This window comes from Cherax quadricarinatus, chromosome 61, assembly GCF_038502225.1.
Source record: "Cherax quadricarinatus isolate ZL_2023a chromosome 61, ASM3850222v1, whole genome shotgun sequence".
NCBI classification, from domain to species: domain Eukaryota; kingdom Metazoa; phylum Arthropoda; class Malacostraca; order Decapoda; family Parastacidae; genus Cherax; species Cherax quadricarinatus.
Window position 1 is genome coordinate 20,187,101 of NC_091352.1, and position 21,459 is coordinate 20,208,559.

At 40.8% G+C, this 21,459-nt stretch overlaps 1 protein-coding gene across 1 annotated transcript in view; it reads right to left on the bottom strand.

Moving 5' to 3' along the window:
• LOC128699309 (TLC domain-containing protein 3A) overlaps positions 1-21,459 on the bottom strand; it is a 623,909-nt gene that overhangs the window by 414,286 nt on the left and 188,164 nt on the right. Inside the window, exon 2 of the transcript XR_011393719.1 lies at positions 1,545-1,640. The gene's annotated coding sequence lies outside the window, so the exon portion shown is untranslated. The remainder of the gene's footprint in view (positions 1-1,544; positions 1,641-21,459) is intronic.

Consider the following 21,459-nt stretch of genomic DNA (forward strand, 5'->3'; position numbering starts at 1 on the left):
GACGGAAGGAATGTTAGGGGTCGTCCAAGGAAGGGTTGCGGAGGAAGTGAAGAGGGTTATGAGTGGAGGGGGTTTGACCATTTAGCAGGAACATGAGAGCATGATCAGTTGGAATGAGTGGGATTTGACGTGCTGCTGAAGTGTGAGCAAGAAAGTATTTACGTAGAGTCAAGGAAACCGATTAGACGGAATTGAAGGTTGGAGGTGGTCTACATGGTGGTTGTTCCGAGGGTCAACTTCCCCGTGTTCCAGTCTTTGACCAGGACTCACCGTGGATCAGGGCCTGATCAACCAGGCTGTTACTGCTGGCCGCACGCAGTCCAACATACGAACTACAACCCTGCTGATCGGGCACTTTTAGGTTGCTGTCCAGTTCCCTCTTGAAGGTAGGTAAGGGTCTTTGGGAAATTCACTTTATGTATAATGGGAGGCTGTTGAACAGTCACGGGCCCCGGACACTTACTGTTTTCTCTCTTAGTGTACTCATGATACCTCTGCTTTTCATTGTAGGTATGTTGCACTGTCTGCCTAGCTTTTTGCTTTCGTAAGGTGAGATTTCTATGTGCAGACTTTCTAGGTACAGATTATGATGTATCTTTCTCGTCAGTGTTCCAGGGAATACAGGTCAAGGGACTTCAAACGTCCTAGTAATTAAGGTTCTTGACTAAACTAATTCGTGCAGTGGAGATTCTTTATACATTCTCTAGATCAGTGATTTCACCCGATAAATACAGTGTTAGCATTCTGAAGGATGTGTGGGCTGGATGTTGAATGTAGAGTCATTTGAATTGTGAGATCAGTTTCTGGCATGACATCTTTTGACTGAATGATGGAAAAAGGCTCTTTCTTTGGGTCACTATTCCTTAGTGGAAAACAGCTGATGTACAAAAAATCACACCATACAAAATGCTAGCGATCATAGCCAGGGTAGACAATGATAGGTTGATCACGAGCAAAGAAACAAGAACAAGAGGGAATGGAGAAATGATCACCCATGATTAAGCCAATATGCGAGAGCTTAAGAAATGGAACGACTTGAATAAACGATTTATTCTAATATGTCGATTTAAAACATTTATATGACCGCTCTATTTTATGCTATATACTAGAAAAATGAGAAGTGAACTAAGAGCTAGAGTTTACTTCCGAAAATTCAAAGAAAGAAATCATAAAGAGGTGAAAACACACACACACACGCATACACACAAAAAAAGTTAAGAAATTAGGTAAAGTGCAAAGGATTGCGACAAGACTAGTCCCAGAGCTAAAGGTATGTTATACGAAGAGAAGTTAAGGGAAATTAACTTGACACTGGAGGACAGGCGGGACAGGGGGACATGATAACATAATAAATACAGAGAGAAATTGGCAAGGTGGATAGAAACAATGTTTCAGAGAAATGACACATAAACAAGGGGCCACAGCCGGAAGCTGAAAACACAGACGAGTCACAGGGATGTTAGAAAGTATTTCTTCAGTTATAGAGTTGTCAGAAAGTGGAACAATCTGGAGAGTGATATAATGGAGGCAGGATCCATACATACCTTTAAAGAGGAGGTGCGATAAAGCTCTTGGAGCAGGGAGAGAATGGACATACTAACGACCATCGAACAGGCTGGGCCAGGAGCTACGGATCGACCCTGAAACCACAAATAAGTCAGTGTAAATAGGCGAGTACAAACACAAACACGTTACTTGGACTCACCATAAACCATCAATACAATGTTTAAGTAATTAACATTAACACGATCACCATAATACTTGGTGCTCTTTAATCAAGTTTACCAGTCAAACACAGTACGTGTGTGTTTTACTCAGTATTATTTAAGTGTTAAACACAAGCTCTTGGTCCTGGTCAAACACGGCTAATTTCTCTTTTCCGTTAGTTGTGGTTGGGTGTTAAACTCCAGCTCTTGGTCTCGGCCAAACACAGCAGTTCTCTTTCCTTCCTCATGATTGTGCGGGTGTTAAGGTCCAGCTTTTGATTTAAGTCACACACAGCAGTGTGTATCCGGGGACCGAGCTTTGGTGAGCTTCAAACCATCCACAGTGAGGATCCTGGAACTGTGAGCTTTGGTGAGTTTCAAACCATTCACAGTGAGGATCCTGGAACTGTGAGCTTTGGTGGGCTCCAAACCATCCACAGTGTGGATCCTGGGAATGAGCTTTGGAAGACTTCTCTAGTGACGCTCAGCCTTAATGTTTTTGTATTAAAATTAAGTTGCAATAAACAACTGTACATGAACAAACACAAGAATAGACAAGGGGCTCGAGCCGCGGTAAGCGTCAGACTGTCAAATTGCGGACCGGGGGGTGGAATTTTAGGTCAAGTACTTTCACACTTCTTAGTGCGTCATCAGGAGCTGTGCAATGTTGCAAGGGCAGCAACAGAAGAATTAGGGTAAGTTTTTCAGAGTATGGAAGCACGTTGGCACCATCCAATATATGACTGAGGAGAGAGGCCCAGCGAAATGCCAACCACACACCGGTACCCCCACACCCCACCCCATATGGAGTAGGCCCCACAGATTGCAGATAGCATGAGGTGCTGACAAGAGGTTTGGGGTTAAAAGGTAAAGAATCTAACACAAAATGGGAGTTGTCACAGTTGCTCTTTGCTGATGACGATGGCACTGTGCTTTTGGGAGTTTCTGAAGAGACGTTGCAGAGGTTGGTGGACGAGTTTGGTAGGGTATGTAAAAGAAGAAAATTAAAAGTGAATATAGGAAAGAGTAAGGTAAACTAGGTAACGAAAGATTTAATATCAAAACTATTATCGAAAGGGCTGAGGAACGGTTGTTGAGGTGGTTCGGACATGTAGAGAGAATGGAACAAAATAGAATGAGAGTGTAGTCGAAGGAAAGCAGGGTAGAGATCGGCCTAGGAAATGTTGGAGGGGGTAAAGAAGGTTTTGTGTGCGAAGGGCTTGGACTTCCAGCAAGCAAGCGTGTTAGATGGGAGCGAATGGAGACAAATGGTTTTTAGGACTTTTCATGCTGTTGGAGTGTGAGCAGGGTAATATTTATGGATTCAAAGAAACCGGCAGGCCGGACTTGAGTCCTGATGGGAAGTACAGTGTCTGCACCCTGAAGGAGGGGTGTTAATGTTGCTGTTTTATAACTAGTATAAACACGCCTCTGGCAAGACAGCGATGGAGTGAATGATGATTTTTTTTTCGGGCCAGCCTGCCTTGGTGGGAGACGGGCGATGTGGTAATAAAAAATGAGGTAAAATAACTAAGGGATAGTTAACAATAAGGGATAGTTAACAATAAGGGATAGTTAACAATAAGGGATAGTTAACAATAAGGGATAGTAGTAATGAAGTAAACAAGGGGGGGGGGTTCATTTAGGTATAGGTGCACATGGGCGATCATTCTAGGAATTAGTTTGTTAGTAATATTATAATGATAATAATGACAGTAGTGGGTGATAGTGGATAATAATGACAGTAATGGTGTTGCAAAGGAAAAAATCAGGGATTGCCTAGTTATTATAAGAAAGAAAAGCCTGAGTAGGAGTATTCACACAGGTATATTAATTAACACAGAGTATTTCCTGAATATTTTGGAATGTTCTGTAACACCGGTTGATAAAATTAGAGATTTATTCCTTCTGTTTCATTAGTTATAAGGTTGTTCACATTAGCTGCATTCTGTACGTAAATGATCCACTATTGTAATGTAACTTATGTCACATGACCTGTTCTCAGCAGTTAGAAGCTTGGGGGCTGGCTATTACCTAGCTCCTAGTTATTTTACCTCATGCTATCTGCAAACTGTGGGCTACTCCACCCGACCCCATATGGGGTGGGGTGTGGGGGGAGCATTCCGCTGGCCTCTCTTCCTAGGTCAGAGGCTGTTGCCACTACCATACTTACCCTATTTCTCCTGTTGCTGCCCTTGCAACATTGCTAGCCGGGGGATCGAACCTGTGTTGTTTTAGCCCGCCTCAAGGTGAGTGAAAATTCACGTCTCTCTAATCCCCTGGATCATGCAATCCTACAAAGATCACGTACTCAGCAGAGCTAGGCGTTGTGACGTGGTGTAGGTGCCTAAGAGCAAATTTCATTCTACTCTCCGTTTGGTGTACTAGCCTCCACAAGCCTCGTTCGTGGTTACGATACTATACATACCGCTTGTGGAGGCTAGTATACCAAACGGGGAGTAGAATAAAATTAGCTCTGAGGCACCCACACCATCATATGTCCTCGGATCACGGCACAACACCTAGCTCTGCTGGGTGCGTGATCTTTGTAGGATTGGGTGATTCAGTGGATTGGAGCGGGGTGAATTTTTGCTCACTATGAGGCGGCCTAAAACAACATGGGTTCAATGTCCAGGGTAGTCGCAGTGTTATATATATATATATATATATATATATATATATATATATATATATATATATATATATATATAAATAAATATATATATATATATATATATATATATATATATATATATATATATAAATATATATATAAATATATATATATAAATATATATATATATATATATATATATATATATATATATATATATATATATATATATATATATATATATATATAATATATGTAGGTAGTAGGTTGGTAGACAGCAACCGCCCAGGGAGGTACTACCGTCCTGCCAAGTGACTGTAAAACGAAAGCCTGTAATTGTTTTATATGATGGTAGGATTGCTGGTGTCTTATGTCTGTCTCATAAATATGCAAGATTACAGGTAAGTCTTGCTACTTCTACTTACACTTAGGTCACACTACACATACATGTAGAAGCATATATATACACACCCCTCTGGGCTTTCTTCTATTTTCTTTCTAATTCTTGTTCTTGTTTATTTCCTCTTATCTCCATGGGGAAGTGGAACAGAATTCTTCCTCTGTAAGCCATGCGTGTCGTAAGAGGCGACTAAAATGCCGGGAGCAAGGGGCTAGTAACCCCTTCTCCTGTATATATTACTAAATGTAAAAGGAGAAACTTCAGTTTTTTCTTTTGGGCCACCCCGCCTCAGTGGGATGCGGCTGGTACGTTGAAAGAAGAATATAATATATATATATATATATATATATATATATATATATATATATATATATATATATATATCACAGTATGGAAAAAAACACAGCAAAAAGATAGTGAAATTCCAAGCGCTTCATTATTTCTCACATAATCAAGGAATGTGAGCAATCACGATAGCGCTGGGAATTTCACTATTTTTTTCAATGTGGTTATTTCCCATATGTATATATGTATCTGTCTATATGCTTGTGTGCGTTTAGAGGGAGAGAGAGAGAGAGAGAGAGAGAGAGAGAGAGAGAGAGAGAGAGAGAGAGAGAGAGAGAGAGAGAGAGAGAGAGAGAGAGAGAGAGAGAGAGAGAGAGAGAAATGCAAGTTCCTGATTCAGCAAGGGACTCTCCTCGGCTAGCTGCAAGAACTGTGTCAAAACCGTCACTGGTGACAATAAGGCAGGAGGAGGTGCATTTCCTTCTTAAATCATTTGACCAAGAAAAGGCTGTGGGCCCAGACAAATTGAGCCCAAGATTGCTGAGAAGATGTGCAGACCAGCTAGCAGCACCTCTAACACGCATCTTTCAGCACTGCCTAGTACAGTGTAAATAGCCCTCTCTGTGGAAAGAGGCAAATGTAGTCCCTGTTTACAAAAAGAAGAGCAGAGCAGAAATCAGCAACTACAGACCAGTGTCACTCCTGTCAATCACTGGCAAGATCCTTGAGACAATAATCTCAAGACTAATTACAGAGTTTTTTGTGTGCTACCCACTACTTTGTGACCGTCAATATGGCTTCAGGAAAGGTTACTCTGCTGCTGATGTGTTGTTAAACCTCTCCACTAAGTGGCACCAGTCACTGGATGAATCCAAAGTCAGCTGTGTGGTAGCAGTGGACATTGCTGGTGCTTTCGACCGGGTGTGGCACCAGGGCCTCTTAGCAAAACTGCAAACTCTGGGAATTGCAGGCGCTACGCTGTGTCTCCTCAGTGTTTACCTTAATGGTAGATCTCTAAGGGTAGTTCTCAATGGAACAGAATCAGCAAGACATCCTATTGGGGCAAGTGTTCCACAAGGAAGCGTTCTGGGACCATTGTTATGGAATGTTTACTTCAATGACTCATCTCATCCCAGAATCCCACTCATATGCAGACGACTGTACACTAACATTCACTTATCCAAGAGAAGAAATGCCAGCTGCTCTAAGCTACATCACCAGCCAAGAGCTATATCAGCTTGGGGAAATAGATAGCAAGTAACATTTGCACCTGAGAAAACACAAATGATGATGATCTCTAGGCACCATGATGGTAATGCTGGCGCAGTAGTAAGGATGAATGGGAGGGTGCTGGCACCTGGAGAAGAAGTTGATATCCTTGGGGTGAAATTTGACTCCAAACTGACCATGAAAAACCACGTTGCAAATCTTGCAAACAAGGCAGCCAGGAAGCTTACAGCGCTTCGCGGTATCTCGCATCTGCTTGACAGTAGGGGTTGCAAGATTTTGTACGAGGCACAAGTACGCTCAGACCTTGAGTATGCTCCACTTTCTTGGTTTGCCTGCCCCCCCCCTCTCATCTGCGACTGCTTGACAGAGTAGAGAACATAGCGAGACGTCTCATCTCTCGCCTGGACCAATCCTAGATATATCTGTCATTTCAGCAGAGCCTTCAACACAGAGGGATGTGGGTGGCCTTACTGTTATGTACAAGGCCAATATTGTCAAAGTACCACACTTGGATCCACTTCGAGGACAACGTGAAGCAAGTTTCTATACCAGAAGACGGGCAGTAAGGAGCAACTTCACTCTGGCTGTACCCTTCTCCAGAACATCGGTTCATCTGAGATCATTTATCCCCAGGATGACTCAAGTATGACACCAAAATAGGCCGTCCAATTCATTCTAATGAGGACACTAGAACACTCCAGGATGATTTGAATAGATTGATGCAATGGTCAGACAAGTGGCACATGCAATTTAATACAGACAAATGCAAAGTTCTAAATGTTGGACAGGAAAATAACCATGCCACATATAAACTAAATAATGTAGATCTTAATACTACTGATTGCGAAAATGATTTAGGAGTTCTGGTTAGCAGTAATCTAAAACCAAGACAACAGTGCATAAGTGTTCGCAATAAAACTAACAGAATCCTTGGTTTCATATCTAGAAGTATAAATAATAGAAGTCCTCAGGTTGTTCAACTCTATATATCTTTGGTTAGGTCTCATTTAGATTATGCTGCACAGTTCTGGTCACCGTATTACAGAATGGATATAAATGCACTGGAAATTGTAGATGAATGGTTCAGAGAACCGACGTGTTGTTGAATTAGACACATGTGCAACTCTTGGGTATCTTTATTGAGGAAACCTTTCGCCACACAGTGGCTTCATCAGTCCACACAAAGGAGAAACTTGAAGAACAGGAGGAGAATGAGGTAATCAGTCCCTCAGCCTTGAGTCGATGTGGTCAGTCCATCAGTCTTGAATAGAATACGGCATATGAGCGGAGAAGCAGCTTATAAACCGTAGACAGGTGAGGGGCAGCAGTCGTAGGTGGTGTAACATTTGTCCAATGTGGAAGTAGGTCGTGCCCAAGGGTTAGGCACGACCGCTCATATGCCGTATTCTATTCAAGATTGATGGACTGACCACATCGACTCAAGGCTGAGGGACTGATTACCTCATTCTCCTCCTGTTCTTCAAGTTTCTCCTTTGTGTGGACTGATGAAGCCACTGTGTGGCGAAAGGTTTCCTCAATAAAGATACCCAAGAGTTGCACATGTGTGTAATTCAAACCATACCCCCGGCCGGGATTGAACCCGCGGTCATAGAGTCTCAAAACTCCAGCCCGTCGCGTTAGCCACTAGACCAGCTAGCCACAATAAGATTCATCCAACTAGGTACATTTCTACACCATAGGAAGGTTAGCACAGGCACCACTGTGACCACAAATGCAAGCTGGAGATTCGTCTGTAAAAACTTGCATTTGTGGTCACAGTGGTGCCTGTGCTAACCTTCCTATGGTGTAGAAATATACCAAGTTGGATGAATCTTATTGTGGCTAGCTGGTCTAGTGGCTAACGCGACGGGCTGGAGTTTTGAGACTATGACCGCGGGTTCAATCCCGGCCGGGGGTATGGTTTGTTTGCAATCGTGTCATTACGATTTCTTGAGTTGTGTCTAATTCAACAAATGCACTGGAAAACGTACAGAGGAGGATGACAAAGTTAATCCGATGTATCAGAAATCTGCCCTATGAAGATAGGCTGAGGGCCCTGAATCTGCACTCTCTAGAAAGGCGTAGAATTAGGGGGGATATGATCGAGGTGTATAAATGGAAAACAGGAATAATTAAAGGGGATGTAAATAGCGTGCTGAAAATTTCCGGCCAAGACAGGACTCGCAGCAATGGTTTCAAGTTGGAAAAATTCAGATTCAGGAAGGATATAGGAAAGCACTGGTTTGGTAATAGAGTTGTGGATGAGTGGAACAAACTCTCGAGTACAGTTATTGAGGCTAAAACGTTGTGTTGTTTTAAAAATAGGTTAGATAAATACGCGAGTGTGGGTGGGTGTGAGTTGAATCTGACTAGCTTGTGCTACTAGGTCTGATGCCGTGCTATTTCCTTAAGTGGACGTGACCTGACTAGGTGGGTCATTGGGTTAATCCCAGGAGGGGACATGGACCTGCTTCGTGTGGGTCAGTGGGCCTGCTGCGGTGTTCCTTCTTTTTTGTGTTCTTATGTTCTTATGAGTGGGTGTGGGTGGGTGTGAAATGGACCTGACTGGCTACTATGTCGGACGCAGTGCTCCTCCCTTAAGTGACGTGTCTGACCTCACTAGGTCAAAGGCATTGGCTTAAGCCGGTGGGGAGAATTGGAGCTGCCTCGCATAGACCAGTAGACCTGTTGCAGTGTTCCTTATTTCTTATGATTTTATGTTCTTATGAGGGCAAATATTCTATTAGTGGGATGGATCTGTGAAGGACCTGCCTAGTATGGGCCAACAGGCCTGCTGCAGTGTTCCTCCTTTCTTAAATTCTTATGTATGGAACACATTCGTGCAGCATTATGATGTCAACGAGATAAAGTCAGTTGATCAGATGAAAATGCTGGCCCACAGATGGCTCCAACTTCATCATGTTCCCTACTTGTATGTCTCTCAACAATAAAAATGCTTTCAAATGAGCTGATGTAGGTAACAGCTCTTAGCTTGCCAATAAATTTAGGAATCCTTAACCTGTAAATAACTTGTCAATCAAGCTAGGGACCCTTAACCTAACCTTGTCAAACCCTGTGTAAAAGAGAGAGAGAGAGAGAGAGAGAGAGAGAGAGAGAGAGAGAGAGAGAGAGAGAGAGAGAGAGAGAGAGAGAGAGAGAGAGAGAGAGAGAGAGAGAGAGAGAAAGGATCAACAAATATCAATTTCAAGTTTAGCGAGAGTTTATTTATCCCTGCCTGATCTGCTTCGCTTTATAGGGAACTTATATAACGTTATCTGTTGCAAGCAGCCAGAGGATGGAGGGAGGGACGGAGGGAGGGACGGAGGGAGGGACGGAGGGAGAGAGATGTAAAGAGGTAATGGAAATGGATAGGGGAGAGAGAGAGAGAGAGAGAGAGAGAGAGAGAGACGAAGGAGAAGAGTGTAATTAAATTTTTTGTAGGTGGTGTTGGTTGCCAATATGAGGTGTTTCAGAGCATAGTTCTAGCTGCCCAGACAACTTTTGTTCCAAGTAGGGAAATTAAATCTAACAAAAATGATCCCAAATGGATGAACAATAGATTAAAACATCTCACTGGTCAAAAGAGAGGCATATATAGGCATATCAAAAGAGGGGATGAGCAGTTAAGAAATCAATATTTTCAATTAAAGAGAGAAATAAAAAAAGGAATAAGAAAAGCAAAACTGGATTATGAAGCTAAAGTCGCAAGGGATTCGCAGACTAACAGAAAAGGGTTCTTTCAGGTATACAGAAGTAAGATTAGGGACAGGATTGGCCCACTTAATAGTAACTCAGGCCAGATAGGGAAATGTGTGAACTTTTCAACACTTCCTCTCAGTTTTTACTTAGGAAGACACTAGCAAAATTCCAGAAATAATAAATTATGTAGAACAGGATGATGATAAACTTTGTACGATTGCGGTAACTAGTGACATGGTCCTCAGACAAATAGAGAAACTAAAACCTAACAAATCCCCAGGCCCTGATGAACTGTTTGCAAGGGTGTTAAAGGAATGTAAAGAGGAACTTGATATATCTTTGGCTAATCTTTTTAACATGTCACTACAAACTGGCATAGTGCCTGATAAGTGGAAAATGGCAAATGTAATACCTATGGAAATAAATGGTATAAAATACCGACACAATGGAAATATAAACATATATGCAGTATAATGTGATCCTTTATTGACTACGTTTCGCCCACACAGTGGGCTTTTTCAAGTCACAAACAGATCTGTGCAAGAAAGGTATAAAATACCGACAATATGAAAGTTAAGACACATGTGCAACATCTGGATATCTTTATTGTAGACGATAAAGCCACTGGATGGCGAAACGTCTACAATAAAGATATCCAGATGTTGCACATGTGTCTTAACTTTCACAAACAGATCTGTTAGGTAAGACACATATGCAACAGTTAGTGTCTTACCTAACAACCTGTCGGTATTTTATACCATTTTAATGCACAAACAGATCTACCTGGGGTGGAAGGGACGCGAGTCATACTGCATATGTGTTTATATTTCCGTAATACCTATTTACAAGGCAAGTGACAGGTCCTTGGCTTCGAACTATAGACCAATAAGCCTTACCTCCATAGTGGGAAAATTTATGGAATCAATAATTGTCTAAGCAATTTGTAGTCATCTTGAAAGGCATAAATTGATTAATGAATCTCAGCACGGTTTTACAAAGGGGCGTTCCTGTCTTACGAATTTACTAACTTTCTTCACTAAGGTATTTGAGGAGGTAGTTCATGGTACTGAATATGATATTGTGTATATGGACTTCAGTAAGGTTTTCGATAGAGTTCCACATCAGAGGCTACTGAAGAAACTTAAGGCACAAGGGATAGGAGAAATTTTTTCCTGGGTAGAGGCATGGTTGACATATAGGCAGCAGAGAGTTTGCATAAATGGGGAGAAATCAGAATGGGGGCACGTCACAAGCGGTGTTCCACAGGGCTCAGTGTTGGGCCCTTTGTTGTTCACAATTTATATAAATGACATAAGTGAGGGAATAAATAGCGACATAAGTAAATTTGCGGATGACATCAAAATAGGCCGTCCAATTCATTCTAATGAGGACATTAAAACACTCCAGGATGATTTGAATAGACTGATGCAGTGGTCGGAGACGTGGCAGATGCAGTTTAATATAGATAAATGCAATGTTTTAAATGTTGGACAGGAAAATAACCATGCGACATACAAGCTAAATAATGTAAATCTTAATATTACTGATTGCGAAAAGGATTTAGGAGGATGACAAAGATGATCCCATGTATCAGAAATCTTCCCTATGAGGATAGACTGAGGGCCCTGAATTTGCACTCTCTAGAAAGGCGTAGAATTAGGGGGAGGGGGTATGATTAAGGTGTATAAATGGTAAACAGAAATAAATATTGGAGATGTAAATAGCGTGCTAAAAATATCTAGCCTTTACAGGACTCGCAGCAACGGTTTTAAGTTGGAAAAATTGAGATTCAGGAAGGATATAGGAAAGCACTGGTTTGGTAATAGAGTTGTGGATGAGTGGAACAAACTCCCCAGTACAGTTGAGGATAAAAGGTTGTGTAGTCTTAAAAATAGATTAGATAAATACATGAGTGGGTGTGAGTTGGACCTGAATAGCTTGTGCTACTAGGTCAGATGCCATGTTCCTTCCTTAAGTGAATGTGACCTGACCTGACTAGGTTAAGGCATTGGCTTAAGCCGGTGGAAGAATTGGACCTGCCTTGCATGGGTCAGTAGGCCTGCTGCAGTGTTCCTTCTTTATTATGTTCTTATATTAACCGCTTCCCACTGTACATTCTTCCTTACCTTACTCCAGTTCCTCGAATCAAAACTTCGCTCGAGTGTCACAATGCGATCTTCCAATTCTCTCTCTCTATTTCGACGTCATTTATTTCATAAATTATCTTTAAAATGTGTTTATTCCTCTTTATTACATTACGCATTTTCCTTTCCTTCACAACGCTGCCAAAGAAGCAAGTTTTACCTATTCGGCACGATAATTTATATATATATATATATATATATATATATATATATATATATATATATATATATATATATATATATATATATATATATATATATATATATATATATATAGATATTATTAATATTTTTCGCACTTATCTTTAGTGTCGAGTTACATAATGTTCAAAATAATAATTATTTAATAAACTAAGCCGTTCTGGCACGATTATATTTTTCTTATAGGATCTGTGCTGTTGTTTAACTAAGTTAAAAATGCTCCTAAATTTGAGGAGTATATTGTTCTATTTGCATATATGTCTCTGTATGTTTCGGTTTGTGTCTGTTGGTGGTAGTGCTGTTAGAAGTGGTAGTGGTGGTAACACTGGTGGTGGTGGTTGTGGTAACACTGGTGGTGGTGGTGGTTGTGGTAACACTGGCGGTGGTCACAGGTTGTGGTAGCACTGGTGGTGGTAACACTGGTGGTGGTGGTGGTAACACTGGTGGTGGTGATGATGGTGGTAACACTGGTGGTGGTGTTGGTAACACTGGTGCTGATGATGGTGGTAACACTGGTGGTGATAGTGGTGGTAACACTGGTGGTGATGGTGGTGGTAACACTAGTGGTGATGGTGGTGGTAACACTAGTGGTGGTGGTAGTGATGGTGATGATCGGTATTGGTTGCGATTCTGTGGTAGTGGCATTGGTGGTGGTGGTGTTGTTAGTGGCTTAGGAGGTTGTGTAAGTATGAGTGGTGGTGACGCTGATGGTAGAGATGGTAGTGATGGTGATGATTGGTAGTGGATGGGTGGTGGTAGTGGTGGAGGTAGTAGTGATGGTGGATGTGTAGTAATGGTTGTGGAGGTGGTAATTGTGGTGGGGATGGTGGCAGCAGTAGTAGTGGTGGTGGTAAAGGTGGCAGTAGTGGTAGTAGTGGTGGAGGTGGCAGTAGTGGTGGAGGTGGCAGTAGTGGTGGAGGTGGCAGTAGTGGTAGTGGCGGGGGAGGTGGTGTTTGTGTTGGAAGTGGTAGTAATAGTGGTAGTGGAGGTGGTAGTGGTGGCAGTAGTGGTAGTGGAGGTGGTAGTGGTGGCAGTGGTGGTAGTAGTGGTAGTGGTGGCAGTAGTGGTAGTGGAGGTGGTAGTGGTGGCAGTAGTGGTAGTGGAGGTGGTAGTGGTGGCAGTAGTGGTAGTGGAGGTGGTAGTGGTGGCAGTGGTGGTAGTAGTAGTAGTGGAGGTAGTGGTGGCAGTAGTGGTAGTAGTGGTGGCAATAGTGGTAGCAGTGGTGGTAGCAGTGGTAGTGGAGGTGGTAGTGGTGGCAGTAGTGGTAGTGGAGGTGGTAGTGGTGGCAGTAGTGGTTGCGGTAGAGGTGGAGTCAGGAAAGTTTGGGAATGTAATAATTACTAGCGTCATGACTGCAGTCTGGTCATAACCAACAAATATCTCACCAGAGAATGTCTGGAAAGATATGAGGCAAGATATATAAAATAACTCGCCTAATATGTAGAATGTCAGGAAAGGGGAATGATTATCTATAGATTTACTTCCCTGTGTATCACTAAATTATCTCGCGAAAGAGGGAATGACAGATGTTGGTTATAATTAATAATCATAACGATTATGCATAAAAAATAAATAATCAGCCACAATTATTAATAATCCTAACATCATTTAGATGACAGCCTGATCATTAGTAATATTAACATTATTATATAAGGGAATCAAAAATTACGCCAATTAAAAGAATTATAACAGACTTTACTAAATGACTACCGATTATTTTTAATGTTTTACAGTTATTGCTGTCATCAACGAAGATTATATAAATGCATGAGCCAGAATTATGCTGTCACGTGGTCATGAATAATCATTGAAACAAAGCATATTAACTGTGATGAGCAAGACATGTGCCACGGCTCGGTATCTTCATTATCGGTTGAAACGTATCGCCTACACGGTAGACTTCTCCGGTTAAATATAGAGGAAAATAAACCGGAGGCAGCAGGAGTAGTGACAAGGTCAAGATCTTGTAGCCAGTTTATGAGGGGGTCAGTTCTTCAGTCTGCTGCTGCGGCAGCAGCAGCAGAAGCAGCAGCAGCAGCAGCAGCAGAAGCAGCAGCAGCAGCAGCAGAAGCAGCAGCAGCAGCAGCAGCAGCAGCAGCAGCAGCAGCAGCAGCAGCAGCAGAAGCAGCAGCAACAGCACAATTAGTGATAGAAAAAGTATAAATAACAGCAATGCTCATTATTAGTGAATTGTTCCAGCCATTGTATTGTGACTTTTTATGCCTTTCATTTTTCATATATTGTCAAAATTTTGATATTTTTTTATTTATGCACTTTTTTCAATAACTCTCTAAATTTAGATAATCCTGACTAGATACATCATCTTCGAAAGAAAATAGCCCGTCTGTACCTACTGCCCCTTGCAGTACAACACTTGCAGAAAATACAACACTTGCAGAAAATACAACACTTGCAGAAAATACAACACTTGCAGAAAATACAACACTTGCAGAAAATACAACACTTGCAGAAAATACAACACTTGCAGAAAATACAACACTTGCAGAAAATACAACACTTGCAGAAAATACAACACTTGCAGAAAATACAACACTTGCAGAAAATACAACACTTGCAGAAAATACAACACTTGCAGAAAATACAACACTTGCAGAAAATAAAATACTTGCAGAAAATACAATACTTGCAGAAAATACAATACTTGCAGAAAATACAATACTTGCAGAAAATACAATACCTGCAGAAAATATAATACCTGCAGAAAATACAATACTTGCAGAAAATACAATACTTGCAGAAAATACAATACTTGCAGAAAATACAATACCTGCAGAAAATATAATACTTGCAGAAAATACAATACTTGCAGAAAATACAATACCTGCAGAAAATACAATACATGCCAAAAATACAATATTTGCAGAAAATACAATACTTGCAGAAAATACAATACTTGCAGAAAATACAATACTTGCAGAAAATACAATACTTGCAGAAAATACAATTCTTGCAGAAAATACAATTCTTGCAGAAAATACAATTCTTGCAGAAAATACAATACTTGCAGAAAATACAATACTTGCAGAAAATACAATACTTGCAGAAAATACAATACTTGCAGAAAATACAATACTTGCAGAAAATACAATACTTGCAGAAAATACAATACTTGCAGAAAATACAATACCTGCAGAAAATACAGTACATGCAGAAAATACAGTACTTTCAGAAAATACAATACCTACAGAAAATACAATACTTGCAGAAAATATAATATCTGCAGAAAATACAATACTTGCAGAAAATACAACACTTGCAGAAAATACAATACTTGCAGAAAATACAACACTTGCAGAAAATACAATACCTGCAGAAAATATAATACCTGCAGAAAATACAGTACTTGCAGAAAATAGAGTACTTGCAAAAAATACAATACTTGCAAAAAATGCAATACTTGCAGAAAATACAATACTTGCAGAAAATACAATACTTGCAGAAAATACAAAACTTTCAGAAAATACAAAACTTGCAGAAAATACAATACTTGCAGAAAATACAATATTTGCAGAAAATACAATGCTTGCAGAAAATACAATACTTGCAGAAAATACAATACTTGCAGAAAATACAATACTTGCAGAAAATACAATACTTGCAGAAAATACAATGCTTGCAGAAAATACAATACTTGCAGAAAATACAATACTTGCAGAAAATACAATACTTGCAGAAAATACAATACTTGCAGAAAATACAACACTTGCAGAAAATACAATACTTGCAGAAAATACTTTGACCTTTTTTCATAATATTTTAAGGCACACTTTTGTACGTCTTCTTGAACGACTGTCTCGTTAATCTTTATTGATGGGTTTTTATGTTCAACATTTCGGTAACTTTTCACAAGGTTACATAGTATATTGTTTTTACATCAATTTACTCTTATTATTCGTTATCTAAAATTTGATGATATCTTCTCACCTTATTTTTGTATGCTGAGTAATGCTCTACTGAAATGTTTAGTGCTTCTCTGTAGTCTAGTTAATGGTACAAGTCGGAGCGAAACGTCGTCACAAGTTTCACTCTCCTATGTGTGGGTTGTGTATTGTTCCAGTCACGGAATCATGCCTTTTTATGTTTAGTTGATTTGTAGGTTGAAATAATTTCTGTAATTGATTCATATAGTTTTTTTTTCCATTTCCACAAAACTTTCATGAATGTAGACTTTGTCGTTTTGTCTAATTATCATTTTGAACGAGATTCGTTTTAATAATAAGGTTAGAAAACACTTAAAATCTATTAAAATATTTTATTGACCTTATTGTCTTTTGGCAACTCCTCCTATTTGGTGCCTCAATTAATTGCAAACATCATGAAACATCATCACAATATAATTTATTACGATTATCATAATATTCCCTAAAGTAATCTGGTCTATGTTTCTTAAATTATATTTTCCCATCTAAATTACACGTTACCACTGAGCATCAGTCATATCTAACTACGGACTCCACTTTGATTATTCCAGTGACGGGCTCTCAATCTAAGGCACCAGAGCTACCCCTCACCGTCTTGGAATCGAACCTGATTGTCTTCCATTCTTCCAGACGCTTTATGACCCCCCTCCCCTTGGGTTTAAAATGTTTTCTCAAAGATAAAATGAATACAAATTTTCACTTAGAGTGATCATCAAGTCCAAAAATGGCTGGACTATTTCCTGTTCTCATTCCAGTTGCTTCTGTATGGCTGGACTATTTCCTGTTCTCATTGCAGTTGCTTCTGTATGGCTGGACTATTTCCTGTTCTCATTCCAATTGCTTCTCTATGGCTGGACCATTTCCTGTTCTCATTCCAGTTGCTTCTGTATGGCTGGACTATTTCCTGTTCTCATTCCAGTTGCTTCTGTATGGCTGGACTATTTCCTGTTCTCATTCCAGTTGTTTCTCTATGGCTGGACCATTTCCTGTTCTCATTCCAGTTGCTTCTCTATGGCTGGACTATTTCCTATTTTCATCCCAGTTGCTTCTCTAATATGCTATTATATAAATATGTTCACAATTCAATCTTCGACTAAACCAGTCCAATTCACGACAAGAGAGGCCACCGCAACTGGGTCATAGCAAGTGAGGCCACATTAAGAGAAACCGCTGCATAGAGGCCACATATAAGCCACAACATGAGGGGTCACATAGAGGCCATAGCAAGAGAGGTCCGTTAGAGGCCATAGCAAGAGAGGTCCGTTAGAGGCCATAGCAAGAGAGGTCCGTTAGAGGCCATAGCAAGAGAGGTCCGTTAGAGGCCATAGCAAGAGAGGTCCGTTAGAGGCCATAGCAAGAGAGGTCCGTTAGAGGCCATAGCAAGAGAGGTCACAAAGGCCAAAGCAAGAGGGGGAGACAGCCAGAATGGCCGCAGTAAGCAAGGCACGCAGCAATAGGGGTCACAGCAGAGAGGCCACAGTGAGAGACCACAGCAGAGAGGCAAAAGTAAGAGGTCACAGCAAGAGAGCCCTATCAGAGACCACAACAGGTGAGGTCACAGTAGAAAAGCCTAAGTAAAAAGTTGGCAGCAGAATACCGTAGAGAGAGAGGTAGCGGGGACTAGCCGCAGGGAGTGGCCGCAGGGAGTGGCCCCAGGGTGGACACACTGACTCAACCTTTAAAATCAATTCACACAAAATGAAGGTTATTAAACCCGTGCAAATTATACAAGACTAAAATCTAATTTAACTCTGAAAAAATGTTAATTATACAATAGTTAATGAGAGGCGAGGTAATTATGATGAAAGATACAGTAGACCACATGAAGGTACAGTGGATCACATGAAGGTACATTGAACCACATGAAGGTACAGTGAACCACATGAAGGTACAGTGGACCACATGAAGGTACATTGAACCACATGAAGGTACAGTGAACCACAGGAAGGTACAGTGGACCACATGAAGGTACATTGAACCGCATGAAGGTACAGTGAACCACAGGAAGGTACAGTGAACCACAGGAAGGTACACTGAACTACGTGAAGGTGCAGTGAACCACAGGAAGGTACAGTGAACCACATGAAGGTACAGTGGACCACATGAAGGTCCAGTGAACCACAGGAAGGTACAGTAAATCACATGAAGGTAGAGTAAACCTGGAGAAGTATTCAGGTAAACTTTTGCCCAGGCTGAGGGACTGACAACCTCAAACTATTTCTACAAGGCTTACATCTATACCTTGTTATTTCTAGTGCTTTGAATCCATCCTTTGTATCTGAGTGAAGACGCCTGCTGTGTAGGCGATAGGTTTCAACAGTAAAGTTACCCAACTGTTCCACAGATGTCTTAATCATCAATCTGTCTGTATTTTTATACCTTTGGAATATGACTGCCTCCCATTCCACAAGCACTATATAACCTCTACGGGTTTACTGCTTTCCTTTGGTCACTATTTAACAATCGTGAAAGACATGAATCTTCAATGAGAGCCCCTCAAGGGGCTGGTGAGGGGCTCTTGATCTAGGGAACTGGATCTGTGCTCCGGTTCCCTGAATTGAGTCTGAATACCTTCCATCCCCCCACACAGGCGCTGTATAATCCTATGGGTTCAGCGCTCCCCCATGATTACAATAATAATATGAGATATATGAACCTCTTCAGGGGTTTTGTCTGTATATATATTTTTTTATTCTTGCAATAAATGTAAAACGCCTCATCAGCTTGTACTACTGATGTGTTTTCCTCTTAGGAACCAATATTTTGACGTTATGTTGTGCAGGTTTTAATGTACCAGATTTAATAATCAAATTAGTTTTTGTGAAATAATGGGGAATATCTCTTCTGATTAGAAACAAGTCACAGTGTTTGTCTTGATAGAATTATTCTTGGTTAAAGTCACATAATGGACTATGTACCTATATTATCTGTGCACTCAATACTGTTGCTAAAAAAATTGTCTGTTGTGTGCACCAAGTTTACGTAAATTTTAATTAGTTACTTGTTTGCCTACTTACTGCACTTACCTTCATAAAAGATGGTCAGTCTTACCTAAAGAAAAGCTTAGACTGATTTTGACATATGTTGGTCCCAGTTTGCCGAGTGTCGCATCTGGTTAACAAACACTTCCAAGCTGAAAACTTCATAATGAAGCCTCTGAGCGGCTTGAAACTTAATGTTCTTGTGTATTTGAGGTTACTGGGCTCTTTGAAACGTTTAAATATAGATTTGGGCTGTGAGTCATAATTTAACATTCGTATTAAAGAATATAAAAATTTCTTTCCATGTGATAACCCGTGAATGTCTCTTCTGATTCCCTTCAAAATTTCAGAGCTAATATTTAACTGCAGTATTAAATTACACCGCACTCTGCACTATTCCAATCTAGTTCATTGAGGGACTGGGGAACTGGGTGACGGAATACAGGAAAACCTTTCTCGGTTCGCGAAGCAATCGAGGTGCATCTATTATTATTATTATTACTATTACTTTATTACTGAAGTATTGAACTTTTAAATGAAAAAAAAAAAAAAAACAGATCAAAAATGTTTGATCTAAGGAAGGGAAGCTGCATTTCTTTGGTTTTAGAGTTCTTTACCAGCATTAAGGCTTCTCAGATGATGAGGCAGCAAGGACAGTGTTATAAGTGATATCATTAAAATTGCTCTTAAGAATAAATGTTATGAGAGACAAGTGAAACTCTGGCTGTAGTAAAAGAAATGACGGTATTTTTGTCAAGAGGAATGCATTAATTACTCTTGGCTTTGGTGTTAGTTATGTGATGATCCAGTTGGTAAAACTTGCTTGTTGGACTAGAACCTTAAACTGATTGCCTCAGCTGAACACAGTGACGTAACTGATTGCCTCAGCTGAACACAGTGACGTAACTGACTGCCTCAGCTGAACACAGTGACGTAACTGACTGCCTCAGCTGAATACAGTGACGTAACTGACTGCCTCAGCTGAATACAGTGACGTAACTGACTGCCTCAGCTGAACACAGTGACGTAACTGACTGCCTCGGCTGAACACAGTGACGTAACTGACTGCCTCAGCTGAACACAGTGACGTAACTGACTGCCTCGGCTGAACACAGTGACGTAACTGACTGCCTCAGCTGAACACAGTGACGTAACTGACTGCCTCAGCTGAACACAGTGACGTAACTGACTGCCTCAACTGAACACAGTGACGTAATTGACTGCCTCAACTGAACACAGTGACGTAACTGACTGCCTCAACTGAACACAGTGACGTAAGAACCGACGTAATAAAAGATTGCGTGAAATAATTCTCTTTGGAGAGAGATTGACGATTGCGATAAATTGCAACAGAAGGTTGTGTGTGCAACGACAATTGCAAACTTTTAAAGCAATTTCCATAAATTCAACACTGAAGATGGTGCAACACGAACATTGCTCTATTTCTGTAACAACAAAAGAATAATAAAGAGGAATTTGTGCAGAAATTAAACAACCCCAGGTGCACGGAACCCAAATTTTCCAGGTCCAGCGGAGGAAGTGTATACATTATCTCGGACTGCAATTAATGCAATAAGAAAATGTTATGATAATATATAATGACCTTGCTGCTCCAAATGAGATTATCTTTCATTAAGCAATGTCTGAATAAAATTCCCCTCAAGGAAGGTTCCTTGATGTTGGTGAGGGGCTCTTGATTTAGGGAATTGGATCTGTGCTCCAGTTTCCCGAATTAAGCCTGAATGCCTTCCACATCCCCCCCCCCAGGCGCTGTATAATCCTCCGGGTTTAGCGCTTCCCCCTTGATTATAATAATGTGAATAAAATTTACAATAGATCAAGTAAATTATGCTGCGAATTGTGGTGTGTGTGTGTGTGTGTGTGTGTGTGTGTGTGTGTGTGTGTGTGTGCGTGTGTGTGTGTGTGTGTGTTTGTGTGTGTACTCGCATATTTATAGTTACAGGTGTGTGTGTACTCACCTAACTGTGGTTGCAGGGGTCGAATCATAGCTCCTGGCCTCGCCTCTTCACTGGTGTGTGTGCGCGCGCGCGCTCCCATATTTATGGTTACAGGTGTGTGTGTGTGTGTGTGTGTATACTCACCTAACTGTGGTTGCAGGGGTCGAGTCATAGCTCCTGGCCTCGCCTCTTCACTGGTGTGTGTGTGTACTCGCATATTTGTGGTTACAGGTGTGTGTGTGTGTGTGTGTGTGTGTGTGTGTGTGTGTGTGTGTGTGTGTGTGTGTGTGTGTGTGTGTG